Below are 19,349 nucleotides of genomic sequence, written 5' to 3' on the forward strand. Positions count from 1 at the left end.
TTAGTTTTTAGCTTTCAGTTGGATACTATTGTCATTAAATACAGAGGGAATTAAATGTAGTGGGACTTCATTAGCGCACTCAGGGTATACTCTCTTAGCTGCCATGCTCTCTCTGTAAATCTTGGCAAAACAAAAACCTGCTCATTAAAATACCACCTTGACATTTTACCTAATCCAAACAAACAAGATTCATTTGAACAATCCCCTCCCTCCAAATAATAGACTCCATAAACCATTTAAAAGCCCACTGGATTATCTAAAAAATGTATTGTCACAAAGCTCAAAACAGGGCTGTAGCTCATGACAAGGTGATATGTCAGAGATGGTTTTCACATGATAGCGACACACATAACATGGATATACTATAATAGAGGTATGGTAGAATATCCTGTCTGCTATATATCTAATAGCATGTGAATATGAAATAGTATGACTTTGTCTTAGTGTGCTTGTGTGTGTTTTTGTGTGTGCATAATGAGGGCAGAGTGCTGATCGCAGCGTGAAGAAAGCAGGGTCTGTGTATAAATAATACAGCCCAGTGAGATTTTCATTTTCTCCCTGATTAACTCTGAATTGGAAAAGCATCCTTTGGACACTGATGGTGAGGATGACATCACACTGAAAGGCACGGAGTACAGTGAGACGATATATCAAAGACATCAATCCATACAGTTTTTTAAACAGCTTAAACTGTAATGTACAGTGTTGTGGGAGGCTGGAGTCTCTCTGTCCCAGAATGCATTGGATGAAAGGCAGGATTCTGTCTGGGCAAGTCAACAGTAGTAGAAGTAGACATATTTACACTCACCTTCACACCTATGGACATGGAGAGGATATGGAAATTCTGCCTATGTGGGTCAGAGTTTTGTCACAGTGAGAAAAACTAGTGGAAGAAACAGGGTGATCTCCTCAACAGTGTTAGTATCAAGCAGTCAGGCCCCTGATCAATCAGCTCAAAGCCTGCAGTCAATAGGTGACCTTTCAGATGGCTTACAAGATCACTGCCACTATATCCAATCATTTTCAATCAAGTGTTTTTTTTTTCCTTTTGACTTTTTCTTCAGTTGTTGGAAATGTTGCCATTCTGCAGTGAAGTACAAACCAGACAGTCTATCCGGTCACCTTGTCTATGGTATCCTTACTACTCTCATGCAGCTGTAGTTGATGTTCTTCTGTTTCAGTTCTTGCCCAGACAGGTGCAGTCAACACCATGTGGCTAAACAGGCCCTTAAACAAATAATTCACAAACTTACAAATACAGACAGCTGACAACTTATTTTCTTTTTAAATAGTTAGTATACGTGCATGATTATGGTCTGCCCTTTGGCTGTTGTACAAGTTTTACTCTCAGAATTTTGACACAGATTAAACACAGATTAAATAGCACACATTTTGTATCAGGTCACAAATATTGACTGTTTACTGCAGCAATAATAATAATAATAATGATAATAAACAATAGCCATTTTTGAAATGTTTCATGCCAGATACAGTATATCTAAAAGATATGAGATATCTCACATTTAAAAAATCACTCTTGTGAATTAGATTTTTTAGTAACACTTTGGTATAATTATTACCAAAACCAATTACAGTTGTCTGCTGAAAGGCTGTGAATATCTTAGTCCTCCCATGAGATGCCACACAACCTAAAAACAAATCTCCCTCTACCTCAGATTTTATCACTGTGAATTTAATTATAGAACAAGACACTGTAATTGACAAGGATACTCTGTGCTTTTGCATAATGGCATATGAGGTAAATCTGAGGTTGTGCAGGCCCTTGACCTCACGGGAAAATGCAGTGCCTCCCATCCATCCTAGAATCTTATTCATCACGCTGTGGGCTGTTTGTGGCAGAGCTCTTTGCGTGTTATTAAAAGCTGTGCAGCCTCTCTTTGTCAGAACATAGTGGGCTGGGGAGAGAGTAAGTGGAGTGAAACCAGCAAGAACACAGCCTCTGGTTTTTACGAACAACAAACTACACTTATTGACTGTGTTTTCTTAGTAGGAGAACTTACATTTTGAGCTCATTTAATTCAACAGCAGCAGCTTTATTGCAGTACACTACCAGAGTCTGACATTTTGGCTGTAAGTCTGGTTTCATTTGAGTCCCCTGCAATTTGACACTGTTGGAGCTCCAAGGTTTTGCACACAAAGACACACACACACAAAATGTATTTCTTACATAACACACAACACTGTTCTGATGAACTTCTACCTAAAGACAAGGCAGTGGGGCTTGTCTATGACAGTTCTCTTATTTTCTCTATAGAATATATTTATAACTTGAAGTGAAAAATAACAAAACGCTACAATCCTCAGTGTTGTGTGAAAATTATCTACCTGTGAAAAAACACCAAAAAATATGAGACTAATACTTAAAATAATACATAGGATGGATTATATTAAAAACTTAATAAACGAAAAGTGAAATAATTGAATATCTACACCCATGAGAAATGAGACAAATTGAACAGTAAATGAATAAGTAGATAATCAAAATAATAAAATGAAAAGATCATTATCGACTAAAATATATTAATTAATGAATCACATTTAAAACTCTATTCCAGCTTTGGTTACATATCTAATTTAACTATTTCATTAATTCATAGGGGTTGCTTCTAATTTTTTCAAATATATTTTTATATATAAGTATTTCTGTGTAGCAATCTGTAGACTAGCTTTTCTTAATGTTGTGTGTAGGCAGTAGTCACTTGTAAGTGGTTCAGTTGGAGGGGCGGCCCGGTAGTGCAGTGGTTCTGGTTTGTGCCTGAGACTTTTCTGTGTGGAGTTTGCATGTTCCTCTCTGGGTACTCCGGCTTCCTCCCACAGTCCAAAGACATGCAAGTTAGGATAATTGGTGACTCTTAATTGTCCTGCAACGGACTGGCGATCTGTCCAGGGTGTACTCTGCCTCTCACCCAATGTCAGCTGAGATAAGCTCCAGCCCCCACCATGACCATGACAGGATAAGCGGTATAGATAATGGATGAATGAATGGATGGTTCAGGAGTGAATGATGTGTAAAATGTCAACTGGAGTTGACAAAAGACACATTTTAAGCTAAAAACTAACATAGATGATAACTGGCTATGTTAACCACCTTGAGTCACAGCAATCCCATGATCTGTTACTTAAACTATTAGTCTATGTGGATCTGCTACACTTTATGGAACTGTTATGACTTTGTATGGTTAGCTGACTCTGGCTATCTTGTAGCAGATCTAGAGATCGCATATAAGAGGAACAGAGGAATGAAAAAGGAAAATGAAAAAGGAATGAAAAGAGGAGAGGAACAGAATGAAAAAGACTCTGCAGACTGATCTGAGCTCTCGGTTTGTGATTGTTGAGGAGATATTGTCTCTAGCTATGAGATGTGAAGCAGTGGTAGTTGAGTGAACAGTGTGTAGATTCAATTTTATTCAGTCTGTCCCTGCCAGGGAGCTTAGTTGAAACATCTGCTACGGTCCATGTGTAACTGTTTGGTGTAGCATGTATTTTTTAAAATATGCATATATGCAAAACATGCCCCTCTAAGCTGTGCAGGTTTGTTGTTATTCTTGCCCAAGTATATTGCGCATGCAGGCCTGAAAAATACAAACGTGTCATGTTTTAGTTGTTTTACATTTGCCCAAGAAAACAAATCCTTGATCCAGAGTTTTATAACCAAGAAATATTTATGATTTAACCTGTAATATGTAAAAATGCAAGGCACAGTGTAACTCACTTGTTTATTGTAGAATAAATCTAAGTTTCAAGGGTAAATTCTGAAAATCCTTTCACAAAACATTGGTATTTATCAAATGTAATAACTGAACTGTCAAGTATTGAACCTAATTTCATTGATTCTGAACTGAATTTCTACCCACTTGCAGGCTTTTAACTGCTATTTTCTCAGTTTTCGTAGAGATGTGATATGCAGAGATTTTATAGTGTTGAATGATTTGTGTTAAGTGCACAGACTCTTCAAAGAATTGCACTTTAAAAGCCAGATGTTCCAGTAGTCCACCCATGTATTCCCACTGGGGTGCCTCTGGATGTTCCAGAGGAGTCAGAAGTGTCCATCCTGGTCCAACACAACACGCTACGTTGTGGCAATGCAACACAATAGTGGCATATTATCACTGTACAAAGCTGCAAATGTGCTAGCACATAGTTGCCTATTTACACATCCAGCAGGCACAGAACAACATAGGCATTCATTTGGAGGCATGTTTCAGATGGCCTGAGGACTGTGAATCCAATTTTCACTTTCCTCTCAGCACTGTTTTGGTTTTCATCAACTCTTGGGGGAAATTTGTGTTCTTTATCTGCTAAATGCTCCACCAACTTCACCCACTAGTTGCTAGTTTTGTGCCATTTGGTGGTGGGCAGGTAGTGGAAAGCCTTTTCTTTGAAATCAGCTGCCTGTTGTGTGTGTAAATGTCCCTAATGAGAGCAGTATGAATGAACCAAAACAGTAAATTTTCAGATTATAAAACCAATGCAATGAGTTCAGAAATTAAAAACACTCCACTGAGCTGAGGTGAGCTGCAGAATTCCCTGTGGGTTCAGAACTAAGGGCAACCCCTTTCACTTTACTTTGTCATTTGATTTTTTGTTAATGTACATACATTACATGCTGCACCACCCTCTTTCTATTATCCTCTTCATTAACAGGCATTCTGTTCTGTGTAGGAGGGTCCTTAGTACTGATGTTTTGTGTTGTAAATGTTGAGTGAAACCTGAGATATTGTTCTGTGTGAATGGGTTTCCTGGTCACAGTGGTCTTTATGCTTGTGTCAGCTTTCATGCAAACATGGGTGTTTAAGAACAATAGTTTGCAATCATTTTCCTCTTTGCTTGTCAACTGGAGCTTGATGTTATTGAAATATTATGTATGAAACTGTCTAGACTGGAGCAGCACAGTTTGATTAAAGTGTTTTCTACATTCTGGTACCAGATGTTAGGTGGGCACATTTTTGTTTTTGACAGTGTACAAAACATATCTGCTCTCAGCTAACTTAATCAATGAAGTCATTTCTGTCTCCGGTGGAGCTCTGCCATGACAAAATGTTGTGGAACAAAAATTTTAATTTGCTCACAGGTTACATCAGGCTTCTACCTGATTTCCTGAATAGAATATTCCTGCACGACTTTCTCCAAATACTCACTGTTTTTGCTTTACTGGTTTCATATTTCATTTTATATACAACACGCTGCTGCCCATTCCTAGTTACAAATATCAGCTGCAGCAAATGGGCTCCCATAAATATAAAACAGCCTGTACACCAAGCTTGGCCATATTTTTCATTGGTGAATTGGCAGTCTCATTGTTTTTAGTCGCCGGTAACGTATGCACCTCTCACTTTCTGGTTGGTAATGCTCTTGAACTTTGCAGCAAAATTGCATCATTAAATGGTGAGATATTTATCAAGAGGAGAGTGCCTCCGTGGAGAGGAGAGAACCTTACAGTGGGAGGCAGTTATTAAAATGTTGGTTGCCAACTCGCATTTGTCCATTTCAGGATTTGGGGGTCTCAGATGTTCATCAAACAGTGTTGAGGAAACGAGTAGGTCAGAGATTAAGAGTAGGGGGGGCTGAAGAAAAGGTGTGAGAGGTTGGGAGATCATTAATGCGTGCATGTGTCCTGGATTAGAAAGCATTGATCTCAGATGAAGATGTTGGCTTTTGCTGTCTCTATTACTCTTCTCTTCCTGCGAAAGACATTTCACCTTCAATTTCCTATTAGACACCCAGCAGATGAATTACTCTTTCTCCTGCTTTTATAGCTTCTTATCTTTTGATCGACATCAACAATTAGATCTATTTTGTGTTTGGCTGCGTCTCTTTGCTTCTTTTCTCTTTCTCTCAGCAGCACAGCAGGGCAGTCTGTTATTCCAGTCCAGTTATTTGTCATCTCTTTCAGTCTGCTGTGCATGCAAAATCTGTATTCTTGTCTTTGAACAGGCAGGGCATATTGCAGCGGCATACAGAAGCCGCTGTTGACCTGGGTGAGCTTCATTTCTTGCAGGCTAAGCAGGCTAAACTTTTAACTTCTAAACCAAATCCATTTCTGACTGTGAGAATTGTACTGTCAGCACTCTTTTAGTACTGAAATCTGGGCTGAAATCTGTCTGTAGCATCAAGCATAAAAATGGGTCAAGTATCCAATAATGGGATCAAACATCATCATATTTCTGATCTCGTTCACTTATTCTTTGATCAGATATTTCCTGATCTAAAAGAGAATTTTGCTAACACACAGTGTCGTTTTTAGAGAAAGTTCTTGTGCACCTGCTCGCAGTAACACAGCATTCAACACTGATGTATTCAGAAGTTTGGCATTTTTAGTGGGGGTTTGGCCAGTGTAAAAATTTTCAAACTGGTTTGATATCAAGCCAAACACTAGAGACTAGGCCAGTATACTGAATTTTACCATTAGGTGCTGCACCTTGCTCAGCAGATGCTTTCTAGTGGAACATAATGACATTGAGAGTCCATTAATGAGGGTGCAGCAACTCCAGTCCACCTGGTGGCAGTAATGCATCTCTAAGCTGGTTTGCCAACCACCAATAAACACTAAATCATAGACTGTCTATAAAGAGCCCTAAATATAAGAGGAAGCAGAGATTGAAGCAGCACCACAGTCGATGGTTGTGTTGAAGTAGAAAGCCCCGAGGACTGTCACCTTTCCCCTTTGTGTAGTAATAGAGGTGTGATATTTTCACAGGTGGGCATCCAAATTAGATGTATAATTACCTTTTGCCATGACATTTTTCCTGCAGTGTTTACATTGCCTGCCTTGTCTACGTTTTTCAGCTTCCTTCTCAAATCTGGAATGTTGCCAAATTGGTACAGTTTTAGTTTTCTTTGGGATCAAGTCTGCCATGTCTCTTCTCTTTATCACCCAAAAAATACACACAAACAGACACAATGTTTCCCCTTCCACGGCTGGAATTTGATCTCCTTCATGTTGTCTCCTCAGCTGTGCAGTAAAGTGCACACAGCAATGAAGGCAGCAGGACTTAAATTTGATTAAGAAGAACATTTTGTGGAAAAATGCTTATGTTTAAATTAATGTACCATAAAAACAAAAAACAAACAAAAAAAAAAACGAACAAAAAGAATCACTCCATTATGTGTGCAGACATAGTACAGCACAAGTTGTATTGTGGGCGTTTTCAACTTGTTTTTCAACTTGTACGCTCTGCCATTTCTGCCTTGTCTTTCTTCTTGTGTTCCTTTGGGACGATAGCAGCAGTGTGGGAAAAGAGAGAACAAAAAAGTTTCACAGCAACCCACAAATGAGTATCCACGTATTCACCCACACACAAACACGCAGTGGCAAAAACACAAAAGTACACCAAACTGTAGGTCCACACTCTGCCAGTGAGGGCCACACAAGTACACTTGCCATTTAAACATATGAAGTCAGCTCTTCCTCCCTCAGAGCAGAGAGTGTTCTCAGCCAGCAAACATTAAGAAATGTGATAATACCTCCCCTACAGGAAAGTACATGCTCTTTCCCTCGAGTCATGCAGCCTCCCTCCAACGCTTTCAGACAGAGAGATGCACACTTGTTGTTCTGTAATTATGCAAAGCTCTGCACTCAAGCAGAAAGCTGTGATACCGTTCGGGGCATTGCTGCCTTCTCTCCACCAGTATCCTCCCTCCTGGTGATGACCGAAATGTCACCATTGTATTAGGAGGTGAGTCATATTGCATGTCCTGAGCACATAGTCACACGCAGTCAAGCGTCGTTTTTTTCTACACCATCATGAATATGGATATTCTCCAGCTTTCCCACAAATGGGGTGGATTTGCTTTCTGCTCTCACCCTCAGGCAGGTTTAGCAATGACTTGTCGGTGTACGGGCCGAACTCAGTTTTTCATAAGATTGTTTCTTTCCCGCTTCATTTCCCACTCTCTCTGTTCTTGTTTTTACCATCTGCAGTCATGACGGTCACCAATCACAGAGATGCAACTTTTCTCTTTAAGTGCTTTCTTTCTCCACTTCTGCTCCTCCTGTTATACATCATTAGTGATTTACATCTTTATTTATGTTTGGCTTTTGGCTTTTCTGGCTTTTTAAACTCCTGATACAGCCATTTCTCTTGGTATGTAAACATCCCTACAATTTAATTTTAGATTTTAGTTATTTTTTCTCTTATTGCACATTAGAAAAGATTCCAAGTTGCTATTCATTAGGAAAAAAGGCTGAGGTAGATGTAGACATGATGAGGTTTGGGATTTGAGTCTTCTGGGACTTTTCTTTTGTCCATGTTTACCCATGGTGCCTGGGTCCTTTCTAAGGACAGCAGGCAGAGATTAGAGAAATATATCAAAAGTTTTTTAAAGAAGCTTTATCCTCACACCAGGAAGCTCCTTTGAGCAGTTTACTATAAAATCAAATATAGTGTTCTGAGTCATGGTCTTTTAGAGACAGATTTTCTACTGATGTGGTTTCTTCTTGTGTAAACTGGAAAGCTGTTGGACCTTGTGTAGAAATGACTGTAAAGACAGTTTGTAAAGATTACATTTTGAAAATTGTAAAGATCAGTCTGAACAGTAGGGTGTCCTGACATACGTATGTGCTTCAGCTGTGTGTGTTGTTCTTTAAAAGGCCCAATCTTCTATTGAAGTATGAGCAAAACTGTTTGCCCACCATCATTATTCAAAACAAGTCTGGAGACTGACATCTCCACAAGAGTGATTGACAGGTTCTTAAACATAGGAATTATCACTAAACAACTCAACAGATCTGAGATATTCATATATTCTGATGTGCTGATGCTTTGTTTGCATTGCTATTTTTCGTAAATACTGCATCTAAATAGAGGCCAAATGTCCAGTTATCGTCAGTGGAGAAAACCTAAAAAAAAAGCAAATTTTTCAACCCTGTGAAGAGTGTTAAATTATACAGAGTCGTTAAGTGATTCAAAACTGTGTCATCTCACAATGTAGATAGATAAAGCCCTTATTGTCACTGTACATGATGTACAACAAAATTTGTTGAGCCAGACTGTTCAGTGCAACACTTCCATAAACATTCCCTCATGCATTACACTCCCACATCTTAACACTCAGTCACACCAAATTTTAATTGAATGAATATGGTACATGGATAGAAGAACAATACTAGTTATTAGAGGTTATTGCACTGCAGCAGTTCTTTCATATCTGCCAGGGAGCAGATGTAGCATACCAGCACACAGGACACTGGGCCTTTTTTTTTTTTTACCACCGCTGTTGTGTTGGCACTCCAGGAGAGATCCCCCGTAACGTGGGTGCCCAGGAATTTAAAGTGTGACACCCTCTCTACGTGGTCCCCATTGATGTAAAGTGGCGCCTGGTTCCTCCCTTGCCTCTTGTAATCGAGGACCATCTCCTTGGTTTTGCTTGTGTTCAGTGCTAAGTTGTTATCTGAGCACCACACAGACAGCCTCTGGACCTCGTCTCTGTACACTGACTCGTCTCCACCCGTTATCAGTCCAGCCACAGTGGTGTCATCTGCAAATCCGATGAAGGTTTTGGTGCAGTGGGTCAGTTCACAGTCATATGTGTGCAGAGTGTGCAGGAGAGGACTCAGCACACAGCCCTGAGGTGAACACCACAGCTTTCTTCTGGGTTGTGTCTATGCTCCACATGATAAGAAGTCACCTAAACAAATAAGAAACCAGATTATGAGACTTCATAAAGATGGAAACACAGTTGCAACAACAAGTGAGGAGGTACAGGAACAGCTGTACGGATGTCCTTGTGCGACACCACGGACATTTTACTATTTCTGCAACTTTGCATTGAAAAACAGACAAGTAAATGCGTCTGACTTTATCCAAGAACAGTGGCGTTTTTGAGTGACTGATCAGACAGTGTGAAGGACTTTGTATGAAGTCAGCCTCCATGGCCTGCCTCTCAGAAGTAAAAAATAGCTTGCAAAATGGCACAGAACTGCAAGATAAAACTTGCCAAAGAACACTAAAAGAGGCCTGATGAATATTGGCAGCACATTCTTTGGTCAGATGAAAAAAAAAAAGTTTGGATAAGATGTGGTTCAGCATGTTTAGCACCGACTTTGCCAGGACGAGTGAGTGAGTGGAGGTGGAGGGGAGATGACATTTATAGATGGTATTTGTATACCCAAATACAGAATGAAACGATAAACCCCCAGTCCCAGGAAGCTTGGAAGGAGAGGAATTTTCAAACATGACAATGATCCACACTGCAAAAATCACACAGTTTATAAAGGAGAAAAAAAAGTGACACGATGACCTGGCCAAGTTTGTCCGCTCACTTGAATCCAACAGAGCACCTTTTGAGTATTTTAAAATGGGAGGTAGAGCAACGAGAACCCTCCTACAAGGAGCAGCAGAAAGTCACACACAGTTTTTAATTAGTCACACATTTATATTATTCAAATTAATTGGCTTAATTTTTCTTGGGTTGTAGCTAAAAACATATAAATGGACAGGACTTGTAATAACTTTTTAGTGATATTGGCCCATGGTGTACTCAATGTGAATATAGATGTAATGTGTGTTGTGTGGGTGGCACAGTGGTGCAGTGGTTAGTATTGTCGCCTCACAGCAAGAAGGTTCTAGGTTTTCCTGTAAGAAGTATGTTCTCTCAGTGTCTGTGTGGGTTCTCTCTAGGTACTCCGGCTTCCTCCCACAGTCCAAAGACATGCAGGTTAGATTAATTGGTTACTCTAAATTACCCATAGGTGTGAATGTGAGTGTGACTGGTTGTTTGTCTATATGCATTGGCTGTATTGTTGGTTTGATTTATTTGGAACTCTTTTTCTCTACAACCTGTTTCTCTACAACCTTTTTAAACAAAAAGTAGAAGCAGAAGCAGTCTCTTGTTTGGTCGGTTACTGTTGACTCGGGATAAACAGATCTTATATTAATCCCAGAATAGTTTCCATTCAACAGCCTCCTCTGTTTCATCTTGTTTGGCTTTTATCTTGATTTAGTGTGAGAAAAAGTATCCTAATTGCTATTGATTTTTGTAACTTTCCATCTTACAACCTTCCACTTTTGGCTTTACTCTGACTTCCTTTTAAATCATGGTGTGGAATTCTTAAAATGTCATTTATTTAGTTAAAAGATATGACAGTGAGAATGGATTACAGAACAAACACCAGAAGTGTAATGGGAAAATGTGTGTGCGTTTTTTAGAGCATGTTGAATATGTGTGGTGATTGATGATGTGTTCACTAACACCACAGAGAGGTGTTTGTGTTGAAGCTGACCAGAAAAGTCTGGCTGTCCAAGATAAAGACTGCTCACTACAAATGCTGTTGGAAATATTGAACGTATAAGTTGAACTGCACAGGAAAGAAAAGTGGAAGTTTTGGTTAAACCTCAGAACCAAGACATGACCTTGTGCAGCTGTATTACATGTTCATGTTAGGAAAGAATCATATCCAATCAGTTGTTTATTTTATTGTTTTGTGGATGTAAAAACATTTGCTTTAAGTGTTGATTTTAGCGATGAAGAATTTTCCTGTCATAATGTGTTTTTCTACGAGCAAGGCAAATGTCTATCACATTGTGTTTTTGTCCGTTCTTGCTAGTGCTCAGCTGTGGCACAGTGCAGCTACATGATACATTTAACCTCTTCATATCAGAAAAGACCTTACTGTAACTGTGAACCATGGTTCTGAGCAGCAGGTACTGACATTTCCTGGGGGGAAAAGGTCATTTATGTTATATCAATGTAGCTTAAACTAGAAACAAAACATATAGATAGATGTTTTTCATTACTTGGTTTTATTACTATTTTGGTTTTACCAAAAGTAATTTCCACAACTTCACAGCAGTCTATAATAAAACAGGCTGCTGATTAATATTATTGACATAATTACAGAATTTTTTGTGACCCATCACTCCTATTGGCTGACAGCAGTGCTAAATATAAGTTTCAGTCATTGTATTGTAATTCATTCATTAATGTATATGTTACCTCTATCCACAAATACTGTGTGGTGTTACTGTTACTGCAGCCATTTTTGTTGGAGCAGAACCCTTTCAGAGAACACAGATGCTGCATCTACAGTGCCAGAAATTAAATGAGAACATTGTGAACTGGCAGCAACGTTTAAAGTATTTGTTTTCTGTTGTTTCTGTTGTATCATCCCATTATCCATGCACCAAGATTCTTCCACCTCTGACACCTCTTTCATTTTAACTAAAAATAAACATTAAAAGCCGAGAATTTAAAAGGTATTATTAGGCTTGTTTGTTTCATTAATTTTGTAGTATAATGCTTTGTGCAGAGGTTTTGTAACAGGCACTCTACTGCACTGACAAGGTTTGTTTTGCCTTGATAATATTGGCTCATAGACCGCATGTCCACGTCTTTAAGTGAAACTGTTAGTACATCAAAGCCTATCATTTAAATGAGTAATGCTGGTGAGCCTTGTTGATTTATCCAGCACAACTTTCATCATTGTCCCAGATGTTAATTTCAGACCTCGTGTGTTGTGTGGATTACTTCTACTGGGAAAAAAAATAAAAGACAAGATAAATACGGAGTCCTTTGTCTACTCTCTGTAGTTAAAAGACAAGGATGTAACACTCATCTTGTAGTGGCCAGGCCTCACTCTGTCTCCAAATTCTTTGTAAATATGACCAACATAATCTGTGGCTGCTCTGGCACGCCATGAAGCATCATCCCTTCAAAATAGAGGGTCAATCTTCTGTTCATGCCTCTCTGTCCAGTGCTGTTAAGGATTGCAGGGTATTAAGAGGGATTCTTCCCGCTGAAGGGGTCATGGTATTTACTGAGTGAGTGCTGAGGGCAGAGATGGAAATGGCTCAAATCTGAACCACATGCTGACAGAGAAGCAAAACCAGAGAACAAGAAGCCCCCCGACTCTGTGGGGTGACATGTAGCAGCGCTGTAGGGAGGGAAAGATTGTGTGGCTTTGTGTGATACAGAAAAAAATAAGATAATTTATTGTTTTAAGTCATAATTCGACTTATAGGAAGTAGCTGAACACTGAAGCACACTGGAGGCTTCAGCATCAGAGTACATGCAAATAACATTAAAACAAGGCAAAACCAGCTGACACATGTATGGACATTATTACTGTCATGCCAGCTGATATTGAGTATTGACTTCTTGAGTTGAAAGTAGACGGAGGGCAGTAAAAGCATTTCACCCTTTAGCCGTTGCACAGGAGTCATCCACCACAAACCCTGTTTGCTTAACTACGCCGTACATTGCCTTACACTCACATGGATATGCATCAACTGTCATTTTAAACGTAATGTGAGTGGTTGGAAATTGCCAAAAACATCTGTGATTTTATATCATTGCAGCTATTTAAGAGGGCTTGATGCAATTGTTGCATGTATCTTTTTATGATATTTATATCATTGATCTTTCTATGTAAATTATCTCTCTTTACAAAGAGTAACTGTTACTTATACTGTTATGTGCTTTACTTGATTGTTTGATTAACTGATACTCAGTTGTTGATATTTAATCTCTCAAGACAAACAGATGAAAATACAATACAATCACTTCCCATTTGATTCTTTATGGTGGAAAATATAACGTGGAAAAATGTTCTTTGTCCACCACATGTTGAGCTTCACCTCAAGTGTGGACTTCCTGCATGTTCTGTCTTCAGTTGACTCTCCTGCAGAGTCTCTGATAATACAGCCAAAGGCCAGTAAATGTCAAATGCTGTGGTCTGACTCCCTCTCCTCCTCCTTCACTCAGATCCTCCTCCCCTGCAGCAACCTCTGAAGGTTTCACACTGACTGAAGTCATGCAACGTTCACACCATGTCCAACCAGCACCCGTACGGTGGGAGTGTAAGACATACTGTGAGTAAACATACTTATTCACACACACACACTTACTCAGTGGGATGAAACAGTAAGCAGCAACAGTGCCTCTGTCTGCTGTACTTTGTTGTAGTGATTAATGCTTATACATACAGTACCTGTTTAAACCCCCACCCACCCAAGTTCATCTTTATCTCTCAGATTACACTTGTCTGCCTGTGGTTACTAAATCAAGCTTCAACATGCCTCATTCATTTGATGACACAGATGCTACATCTTGTTTTTAGCTACATTACAGGTGTACGGCTCAAACTGCGGTCACTGTTGTGTTGGTTTAGGGCTCGATGAAGTATCTGAACAACTATCCGATAGATGACCATTAAATTTGGTACAGACTCTTATCACCCAACTTAAAAGTTTGTATGTGTGCAGTAAGTTGCACAAGAGGAAAGGTCAGAAGCTCATCAAAACCATGATAATTCATCCTCTGGGGACCATGACTATTGGAAATCTGGCCATTAGATGTTGGATCGTCTTGATCTAGTTGAGAGTGTTAAGGGTTAGCCAGACTACCTGACTTGATAATAGTTTTTCATATAACTGACAAACTGCTTGTCAACCTTCTTTTCACTGATGCAAAATAGCTTAGAAAATTAGGATGTCCTGGCCCACTTTTTGTAACTATGAGAGCAGAATTCAGCCTGAAATCTACAGAGAGTTTGTTCCCTTTAGGTCAACCTCCTAGGGACTCTGCAGCGCTCTTCACACCGCCTCCCGCTCTTCTCCCGCTGGGTAGCAGATTGTCTGTAAACCAGGCCACAGCATTTGGCACCGGGATGGAGGGGAAGCAGCCCCAGATTGTTGAGGGTGTGTGCGGGTAGATGCCAGGAATACCCGTACAGATGGGTTGTTTAACAGTATGGGACAGCTTGAAGAGTTACAGTGTCGACCTACATGTCTCATTAAGAAGAGAGGAGAGCTGAGAAACAGGATGAATAACATGACACAACTATGCTTCCTCTGCAGTTTGTGACTGACTGTACTCGGGCATGAAACAGCATGTCTGGGTTATGGTAGAAGAATCTCTTTAAAATTGAGCAGGTTGTTTGTCAGGTTACAGCATACACAGTGCCACAGCGAGCACAAATAAGCTCAAATGTATCATCTACTTTCTCTACTTTCCCCCCGCTACAATTTTTATTCTTAACTCCACCGTATCCAAGACACATTTTAAATTGGAAAATTCCTTGCTTATTTCATATAATTGAAATTATCTCAGGGAAATGGATGCCAGCCTTTTCATAAAGACGACAGAGAGCCGACATTCTTCCTCAGGCTTTCTTTGCACAAGATCCAAAATTCAAGACCGGCGTCTGGAAGCAAGTGCATTGCAACCTCCATCTATCCAGGGTTAATTGACTCTTAGAATCCATTTCCAGTACTCATATTTCTCTGTTGCCTGAGCCGTATCAATATCACTTCATTATTCCAGCAAACAAAACAGCCGTTCCACACATAACAAACCACATATTAATTTCTGAACCTTCACTGCTGGTGAGAACTCTGTCTAGACTACACTGTACACCGAGGTGCCATCAGTTTCCAGGGGGTGTTCTCCATCTGCTCACCCAGATAAAACATTCAATTTCATTTGTGTTGCAAGTCGAGCTGCACTAGCATTCTGCTCTGCCTGTGTGAGAGCTACAAGAAGCAAAGACGCGAGCAGGACATTGGAAACAAAAGCCTACAGGGAGTTTTACCAGTCTGCCTTGGCTAACCCACTCATCAAATAATTAACTACCTGCATCAAATAGACTTCCAGAGCACCAGTAAAGTACAGGAACTGCAGTGAATATTGTGAAGACACTGTGCTAATCTTTTGGCAAACAAAAACTGAGAGAAATCATTCAGCCATCTAAGCAGTGCTGCAACAAGAAAATTTCTACGCTTCCATAACATTTTTTCTGGAAGGCTTCCAAATTTAACAGTTTCCACTGAGGTCCCCCGGCTCTCCTCTTATGAAAATGTGTCTTTTAATTAAAGTAGTTGGTGGGATACATTGGGCTCAGGGGTCAACACCAGTGATGATCAGTGTTGGCCGAGAAGCAGAGCTGGCACAATGAGGACGATGCATTGTTTCCAGACCTCTTTTCCTCTTCAGCTCCACTTTAAGGAAGATCCATCCATCTCTGTGTGTATGTGAGTGTGTGGGGAACGATGATGGTAGAGTTTGGTGCGCAGACAGTGTGGTTCTATTTCTACGGCCCATTGTCCTCCATCAGGCACAACAGGATGTTATCAGCCTCAGCCAGGCTCAACCTCCTACAATGCTTCATTACCTGTATGTGCGTGCATGCGTGCGTGTGTGTATGTGTGTGTGTGTGTGTGTGTGTGTGTGTGTGTGTGTGTGTGTGTGTGTGTGTGTGTGTGTGTGTGTGTGTGTGTTGTCTCATCCTGCAAACAATGCTTCATTACATGTCTCTCCCAGGGCTCCCTTAACATTTCTTCCTGTCTCATTACCCAGTGAGAGCCGTGTTATCTGTTGCAGTCATATTTACCGAGCAGACCTTTGCCTTCTCAGAGACACGCACTTACGCACACAGCTGTCATGTTTGTTAGCGGCATAATCCTGATATCAATGCTTGTAATGAATAATCACTCAGTGTTTAATCAGTATGTGTATGCTCACATGAGACCACACAGCACGCACTATATGTAAATACCATAATATCAGCAAAGTGCTGTATCAATGTCAATCAATCTCTGGACCAATGGTTGAGATTTTTTCTCATATCTATAATTTTAATGATAAATATGCTAATAATGTCTAATTACTGTAACTTCATTCACACTGCATAATCACAGGTGTCTTAAACACTTTAATAAATTAGAGTATAACACATGTGAGACAAAACACTTCAAAATCAAGTTTATTTTTTTACATTTTTGGCATCTTAAATGTTGCAATATTAGATGATGCAAATTTCAAAACATAGTCAAAGAGAGAAAGAAAAAAAACAGGCCTAGTCTGTTTGTGCTTTTCTGTAAGATAAATTAAAGAAACCCTCTATACAGAAATGCAATGTGGAGGAGAGGCTTGTGGGAAAACAAGCTGGTGCTAAAGAAGGGTTAGACCGTTTTATGTGGATTTCATGACAGATGGTGACAAAAGCTGCAAGTTCAGGGTGGGTTAATGTTGAGTCATCTAGTTGCATGGAGGCGTTATATTTGTGACTGTTTTCTGGCAGTGTTGATTAAGCAAACAAGATGCTGTATGATGTATTAATTATGGAACTTTTGAGATGCTGGTAGGTGGATTTTGTCACCGTTGGACAGAGCCATGCTTTTTCACTGTGTTTCTAGTCGTAATTTTAAGCAGAGCTTATCAGCTGTGGGTGCATAAACATATTTCCCAAAATATCAAACTGTTTCTTTAAGGGCTAAAGTGCTGAGTTATCTGTCTCTGAAAGTTCTACTGTCATCCCAGTACAATGGAGGTGAATGAAATTTCATGGACGATTTTCATGTGGTATTTCTAGTGCCATTGATAGTGAGGTCTGGGCATAATACTGATTAACCAGAACATTGTACTGAGGTAGAGGCTAAAGTCTCAGTGAAGATGTTGTTGTGATTCAAGTGATCCTCTAAATCTTTGTCTGTAAAGTTGTCCTCTGCCCTTAACATGTTTCTTTTTTCACCTGTAGATCTTAAGCCTCTTTGCATTTAATAGAAATTACTCTATATCTCCTCTTTCTATTGCCGACACATGCTAGAGAACTTCAGCAGTCAGGTGGTTCAGGCTGGATGCTGTCACAGTCTGCTTTGCTCACATCCAAATATTCAAAGTCAGTCAGTGTGAGCACAGATGAATATGATGGCAGGGCTGGAGGCTACAGCCCGTCACGTCAAATAACAAGCTGTCAGGTTATCATAGAAAGCCTATTGATCATCCACATCTGGCCCAGTTTCTCTCCTTGGCCCAGATTAAGAATTTCACAGCACCTTCAATGGAAAATGAATCACAAAAACACAGAGACATAGTGGGACACAGGGAGTTGGGGGAATGTATAATTAGATGTAATTATTCAGTGTTATGCAATCTTTTTTTAAAAGTTATTTCAAGGAGCTGTGTGTCATACTGGTGTAACATAAGCTTAATGTTTAAATGAGAAGCAGCATCCATTTAAGTCTGAATTTACATAATACTGCATATTTTAATTTAAGCTTTCTATCTAATCTAAACTTCAACTCAGCAACTAGAAATGTAAAGACCTCTATACTTTATATTTCTGGTAGAAGATGTTCAATGTGTTGTTTTCAAAAGAAACTACTTCTGTTTTGCATGTGATGAATTGGGAAATGAAAAACATATTCAGAGGGATTTCTCTGTTAGAACCTGTGTTTTTTCATAACCAGCCTCTGAGGGGATAATGGAGCCTCAAGCTGTTGAACAGCTGATTGTGAATGCATGTTTTTTTAATAAAGGCCAGCTGCCTGCTCAACTTATTATCCACAGTCTCTATACGCAGTGATAAACAAGCACATTAGAGACCAGCGCATCTGCTGACACCTCCTGATATACAAGGTCTTTTCAAGAATTCATTTATGTCTAGTATTTTTTCTAAATGGGCCTGGCACTTGTGGATGGCTGTGCCTCTGGGCTGCGTGCCCTCTCCAATTAAAATCTGTTTGCCTAATTGATAAATGTTATCACTTAATAAGTTGTGACAGAAAATTAATGGCGCTGGTCAGAGCAAGTGTGTGAAGGTCGTGGTGGAGGCTGACGGCTGATGGTTTAATTGGTTTTTACTCTGCTCTCAAGTTGTTTCTAGCCAGGCACAGCATCCTAAAACCACCCTGATGGCCAATTCCGGCACGCTTACTGCCACTTTAATCAGGATCCAGTCCACCCAATAACCCAAGACTGGCCTGCTGCCTTTTGATTTACTATATTCAAGAGAAAAGTCTTCCCTGGATGCTCTTATAGTATTATGTGGTATCAATTCAAGGATTCCAAGGGTTACATTGTGATGAAGTGCTGCAATTCAGTCAATTTTATCGATTTCCCACATTAACCTGAACGCCTTTTAGCCAAGTCTGGAGAAGGGCAGCAAACTTGTGTTTAGGTGTGTGTTTTTCAGACAAAGTTAGCAAAGAGTGTAAGAGGAGTTACTGAGCAGTTACTGTGTTTTAGCGAAGATAATTAGGGAGACTTTTTAGTGTTTAAGTGTTTTTTTTGGTAACACTGTCATTTCTGTCAGTTAATCATGTAGCTACAGCCAGGAGACAGTTAGCTTAGCTTACCACAAAGAACTGGGGCAAACAGCTTGCCTGGATCTGTCCAAGCAAAATCCACCTTCAAATACCTCTAAAGTAGAGGTCTTCACAGGTCCAAAGAGTCCTAAAAAGCCCCATAAATGTACATTTATTACATTTAAATGTTACCGAACCAGACCAGTCTGTTACTTGAAAACTGGGATCTGGACCCCTGCAGAACTGGGAAATGCCAGACCTGCACCCAAACTGGACTAGAATGATGGATCTGAACTGGGCCAGGAG

General features: G+C 39.9%; 1 long non-coding RNA gene across 1 annotated transcript in view; it reads left to right on the plus strand.

The window, feature by feature from the left end:
* The window catches only part of LOC127143220 (uncharacterized), a 37,971-nt gene that overhangs the window by 6,603 nt on the left and 12,019 nt on the right, over nucleotides 1-19,349 (plus strand). The window contains exon 3 of the long non-coding RNA XR_007814483.1: nucleotides 13,723-13,829. This is a non-coding gene — a long non-coding RNA (uncharacterized LOC127143220). The remainder of the gene's footprint in view (nucleotides 1-13,722; nucleotides 13,830-19,349) is intronic.

Source organism: Lates calcarifer, linkage group LG2 (genome assembly GCF_001640805.2).
Source record: "Lates calcarifer isolate ASB-BC8 linkage group LG2, TLL_Latcal_v3, whole genome shotgun sequence".
NCBI classification, from domain to species: Eukaryota; Metazoa; Chordata; class Actinopteri; family Centropomidae; genus Lates; species Lates calcarifer.